Raw genomic sequence first — 6,287 nt, 5'->3', positions numbered from 1 at the left:
TTCATTGAGCTTTTCCTGAAATATTAATCTTGGAATAGCATTAGCTCAATGAGCTATATGTTGTTAGGAATTACCAAAACCACCTAGGGATAGTTGCACTTTTAGCGCGCCAAGCAGCCACCGCTCGCTGCAGCCATCCGTCGCCATCGTGGCGACCACCCCGCTCTGCTCCTGCTGCCCTGCTTCCCCGCGCTCGCACAGCCTCGCGGCCACGCCCCTGCTGCTGCTCTACCGCCGTTGCTGCGCTGCCTTCTTTGTCGCGGCGCTGGCCGCCTCCCCGCATCCCGCTCCGGCCGGCGCCCCACGGCCCCCGCCTCATCTCCGCCCTCTCCTCCTCCCGCGGCCACGCCATCGCGCTCGCCCGCGCGCCACTGGCCACGCCGGCACCATCCCTCGCATTCGCCTACCGTCGCCCCGGCTGGCCGCGCTGGCGCGCCCCTGCGTCCGGGCGACGCCGCGCTCGGGTTCTGTTGGGGATATTACTATCAGCTGAGACCCGCCCAGGAGGGGCCGGGTCAGCCCCAATGGCGGGTTACGCAAGATGCCCAGTAAACATCCAAGATTGAAGTTTATTCAGTATTGTAGAAGGCCCAAGGGCCTGAAGGCGGTTTAAGGCCTGATATTATGAACTGCCATATGTAAGGAAAGACTTGTAAAGAAAGTCACCGAGCCGCACACGATTATGAGCCGGCCAGGACTCTGTAGGCCACCAGGCGTCAACCCATGTATATAAGGGGACGACCTGGTGGCGGCTTGGAGAGAGACAACATATCGATAACCAAGCTGGCGAGTTGAGCCTCTTGGAGATTGAAACCCTAGCAATACCAAACCCAACTAGACGTAGGCTTTTACCTTCATCGTAAGGGGCCGAACTAGTATGAAAACTCTCTCGTGTCCTTTGTCCCGATTAACCGCTTTAAGCTTCCTAGTGCGAAGGCCCTACAACTAAGTCCTTTCTCTAGGACATCTGCCGTGACAATTCCACGACAGTTGGCGCCCACCATGGGGCCAGCGCATGGTGGATTTGAGTTCTTGAAGGGAAACTTTGAAGGGCTCAAGGGATACGCTGTGGGCCAGATGACCAAGAGTCATCGCGGCAAGCTCTACATCGACGACGAAGGCTGGGGCCCCGAGGCCGGCTCAATCGAGTACGGGTACCGGGCCCCCTTCGGCGGAATTCACATTTTCATCGGCCAGATCGGCGAGTCGGGCCCTGAGCCAGACGTCCACACCAACCTCATCGAAACGGCTCAGCGCACAAGGACCACCCGTGTTCAATCTATCGTGAAGCGTGCCTTCATAGGCTACATCCACGGCGGTGAATACTCTGAAGGATCGATGGAGGACAGTGAGACGGCCATCTGTTCTGACACTTGTAACGCCCTCGATGCGGCTATATCTCCCACGTGTCGAAGCATGACTTAGAGGCATAACCGCATTGAAAGCAACGTCGCAAGTGAGGTAATCTTCACACAACCCATGTAATACATAAGGGAAAGAGATACATAGTTGGCTTACAATCGCCACTTCACACAATACATGAATAAAGCATTACATCATCCAGATACACTCAAGGTCCGACTATGGAACCAAAATAAAAGAAGACTACCCCAAATGCTACACAGATCCCCGATCGTCCCTACTGGGCTCCACTACTGATCAACTGGAAAACGGAACAACACAAAGGACAAGATCTTCATCGAGCTCCTCCTTGAGCTTGGTTGTGTCATCTGCACGGTTCAACGGCACCTGCAAGCTGGTTTGGAAGTATCTGTGAGTCACGGGGACTCAGCAATCTCACACCCTCGCGATCAAGACTATTTAAGCTTATAGGAAGGGTAAAAGGTATGAAGTGGAGCTGCAGCAAGCGACTAGCATATATGGTGGCTAACATACGCAACAGAGAGCGAGAAGAGAAGGCAAAAGCACGATCGAACAACTATGATCAAGAAGTGATCCTAAAACAACCTACGTCAAACATAACTCCAACACCGTGTTCACTTCCCGGACTCCGTCGAGAAGAGACCATCACGGTTATACACGCGATTGATGTATTTTAAAGATCAACTTCAGATTTTCTACAACCGGACATTAACAAATTCCCATCTGCCCATAACCACGGGCACGACTTTCGAAAGTTCAAAACCCTACAGCGGTGTCCCAACTTAGCCCATCACAAGCTCTCACGGTCAAGGAAGGATATTCCTTCTCCCAAGACAATTCGATCAGACTCATCATCCCGGTTACAAGACATCCTCGACAATGGTAAAACAAGCCCAACAAGACCACCCGCTCTGCCGACAAATCCCGATAGGAGCTGCACATATCTCGTTCTCCGGGCACACCTGATAAGCTAAGCGTACAGGAGCCAACGTAACCTAAGTTGCCAAGGAACGGCCCCGCATGGTGCTCTGGATTGGACCAACACTTAGACAAGCACTGGCCCGGGGGTTTAAAATAAAGATGACCCTTGGGCTGGCCTAACCCAAGGGAAAAAGAGGCTAGGTGGCAAATGGTAAAACCAATGTTGGGCCTTGCTGGAGGAGTTTTATTCAAGACGAACTGTCAAGGGGTTCCCATTATAACCCAACCGTGTAAGGAACGCAAAATCCGGGGACATAACACCGATATGACGGAAACTAGGGCGGCAAGAGTGGAACAGAACACCAGGCATAAGGCCGAACCTTCCACCCTTTACCAAGTATATAGATGCATTAATTAAATAAGAGATATTGTGATATCCCAACAAAATATCCATGTTCCAAACATGGTACAAAGCTCCAATCTTCACCTGCAACTAACAACGCTACAAGAGGGGTTGAGCAAAGTGGTAACATAGCCAAACAATGGTTTGCTAGGAAAAGGTGGGTTAGAGGCTTGGCTCAACAATATGGGAGGCATCATAAGCAAGTGGTAGGTATCGCAGCATAGGCATAGCAAAAGAGCGAGCAACTAGCAAGCAAAGATAGAAGTGATTTCGAGGGTATGGTCATCTTGCCTGACATTCCGCAAGGAAGAAGAACGAGTCCATGAAGAAGACAAACGGATTTAGAAGAATGGATCCTCACAAATGAGACGTTATCGGAACCAACCCGAAGAAGCAACACCGGAAAGAAACACACAACATAGTAAACAACCAACACATGAACATGGTATGATATGCGGGATGCGGTATATAATGCATATGCATGATTTGGAAAGGAATGATTGAACCTGGCCTCAACATGGAAATCCAAGAGTGCCACTAGAAAGGTGAGGTGATTTCGGTTGAGATTGATATAAAGATCACCGGAATCGGATGCACGGTTTGGAAATGGCAAGCAAAACAAATATGGCACCGGTCTGCGATTAACAGCAAGTAGCCATCTAAATGCATCAAGATAAATATTCTACAACACTCAAACATAGCAACAAAAGGCATGGAAGGGATCCACTCAAGATGCTTGACAAAAGATGAATACTGAGCTACGGCTAATTCACTCATCAACAGGCTCAAACAAGCATGGCAAAAGTGCAAATGATAACAGGTTTCAGACTTAGTGAAATTAATAGCATGTCAGGAATTTATCATCAGGAAGCAATGTTTAGAGCATGATAACTACATGCTACAGGAACATATCATGGCAAAGAAAGGCATGGAATGAAGAAACTCAAAGTATAACAAAAGTCCCTTTGTGGCCATGAGCCAAAAGGGATCAGAAAATACAATTGCAAGCATGTGGACATAGTAAAAATATAAACAGATTCAGACTTACTGAAAATCTGGAGCATGCAAAACAGTTAGCAAGTAGGCATGGTTACGAGCTCGATGCACTCACTACAAAGCATTGCATGACAAACTAAGCATACACCCATCAAGAAGACATGGCATAGAAGCTATAAATGGCAAGAACAATAACATATCATGCACGGATCAATAGCAACATCCTCGGCAAAATCGCTAAACATGTCAACAATCTGCCAGGAACATTTTATAGCAAAAGTAGAGCTCGATTGACTCAAGCTAGGTTGCTCCATAATTGCAAACAAAGACATGGATGGATAGAGCACAACAATATTAACAAAACATCCTTACTGATCATCCTCAAAAGAGGCACGGATCACTAGGAAACAACATGAACATATGTCACAAAAATAAGGACAGGGCAAGGACTTACTGAAATTCTAAGTCCCTGAAATCAGCATCAACGATTACGCTACTTTGCATGCTTGTGCTAGTCACCACATAGATCACAAAAAATACATGGCATACACCCCTGTAAGGATGGCATGGCATATACCAAAACACATGTAGAGCTCAGGATCATAGCATGCACACATTAATCATGGCAAAAATGACAAAAGGCCATTTGCTGAACCAGATCTGAAATATTCCTCACATAGCCCTCTTCCAATAGCATTTCGGGCATCAAGATGAGCTCAAATGAAAATGATGCAATGACTTGAAATGATGTACTCGTTGAGACGAACATTTTGATATGCTACACGCATGAATCGGAGCAACGGTGACAGAGTTATGATGCGATGAACAATGCAAAAAGTTACTGGAATCTGGGGACTTAGACGAAATTCAACCTCCGGAGAAAGTCAATGGGATCTCGTGGTACGGGACAGAGGGAGGTGTTTGGATGGCCGAGCTGGTGGATCTGGTCCACTCGACCAGATCCGACCGGCGAGGGGCTCCGGCGAGGGCGGTCATCTTCGGCGAGGCGCGGTGGCGCACGGCGACGAACTCCGGCGCAGCTGCCGGAGCACGGGACAACAACGAGGCCCCGGCAAGGCGGCGGCACCACGGGAACAACGGCGAGGACCGGTGTCAGGGCGGCGACGCCGGAAACAAGGCGGCGGCATGGAGCGGCTCTGGCGGAGCTCGCCGGCGTGGGGGTCAGTGAAGGCGGCGAGGCGGCGGAGCAGGGCGGAGGCGGTGGCCACTTCTAAGGAGGAAGACGGCGGGGCGCGGGGCGCGGTCGCGAGCCGGGAGGGCCGGACGCGGGCCCGAGTGGGCCGCGATGATGTGGGTGCGCCGGCGCGGTGGCTCGGCCAGTCGCGGAGCGACACGTGGCGGCGGACGGCGAAACGGACGTGTCCGGCCCGGTGGAAGAAATGTCCGGCAGCGGTGGGGAGAGTTAGGGTAGGGTTTGCACCGCGAATTTCGGAGGGGATCACATATTTATAGGTAGAGGGAGCTAGGAGAGTCCAAATGAGGTGCGGTTTGCGGCCATGCGATTGTGATCGAACGACCGAGATGATGGAGGGGGTTTAGGTGGGTTTTGGGACACTTTGGAGGGGTGTTGGGCTGCAACACACACGAGGCCTTTTTGGTCCCTCGGTTAACCGTTGGAGTATCAAACGAAGTCCAAATGGCACGAAACTTGACAGGCGGTCTATCGGTAGTAAACCAAGGCCGCATGGCAAGTCTCGGTCCAATCCGAAAACGTTTAACCCCCACACACGAAAAGAGGTAGAAAGGGACACCGGAGGACATAGGAGCGCCGAATTGCAAAACGGATAACGGGGAAAATGCTCGGATGCATGAGACAAACATGTATGCAAATGCAATGCATATGATGACATGAAATGAGATGCATGACACGCAAGCAATGACAAGGCAACAACAGTGAATAACTGGAGGACACCTGGCACATCTGTCTCGGAGCATTACAACACTCCACCACTACGAGAGGATCTCGTCTCGAGATCTAGAATGGCACCGGAGGGAAAACGGAAAAGAAAGAGAAGAGGTAAAATTAAGTTGCTTCTTTGACAAACAAGTGAAACCAAAGAACCTTGAAAAGGTTAAACCATTTCGAGTAAAGAAAACAACAGAGATAAATGAAGTTGAAAGCACTCCGTTAGCAAAGAGGAACAAGGAAGATCAACTTTGGGCAGCACTCCGGTTGAGAAGGGATGCAAGGCTTGATAAGGCAAAAAGAACTTGAGCAAAAAGGACAGAACACTCCAGTAAATGGGTAAGCAAAGAAAGAAGCATGATCTTGACAAAACAAGATGATGGGTTGAAAAGAGCAACATCGCAATGCCTCCGGAAGAGAGAAATAGAAGATAGATAATTGAAATAGGGGAATGGAGAAGAAAATGCCAACTTCTGCTACAAAAGAGCTTGAAAAGGCATCTTTAGGAGAAGGGTCTTACGGATTTGTTGGAAAAAACCAACAACGAAAAGAGTAAGGTTGTTGTGGGCTTATAGAAAACATCTCGAAATCTTGAGGTGGAACTCTGCCACTAACGGAAATAATAGATTGGATTGACAAGAACAAGGAGACGAGGAA

Source organism: Triticum dicoccoides, chromosome 3A, assembly GCF_002162155.2.
Source record: "Triticum dicoccoides isolate Atlit2015 ecotype Zavitan chromosome 3A, WEW_v2.0, whole genome shotgun sequence".
Taxonomy (NCBI): Eukaryota; Viridiplantae; Streptophyta; class Magnoliopsida; order Poales; family Poaceae; genus Triticum; species Triticum dicoccoides.
The sequence above is the reverse complement of the archived record's forward strand: the minus strand, read 5'-3'. Positions refer to the sequence as shown.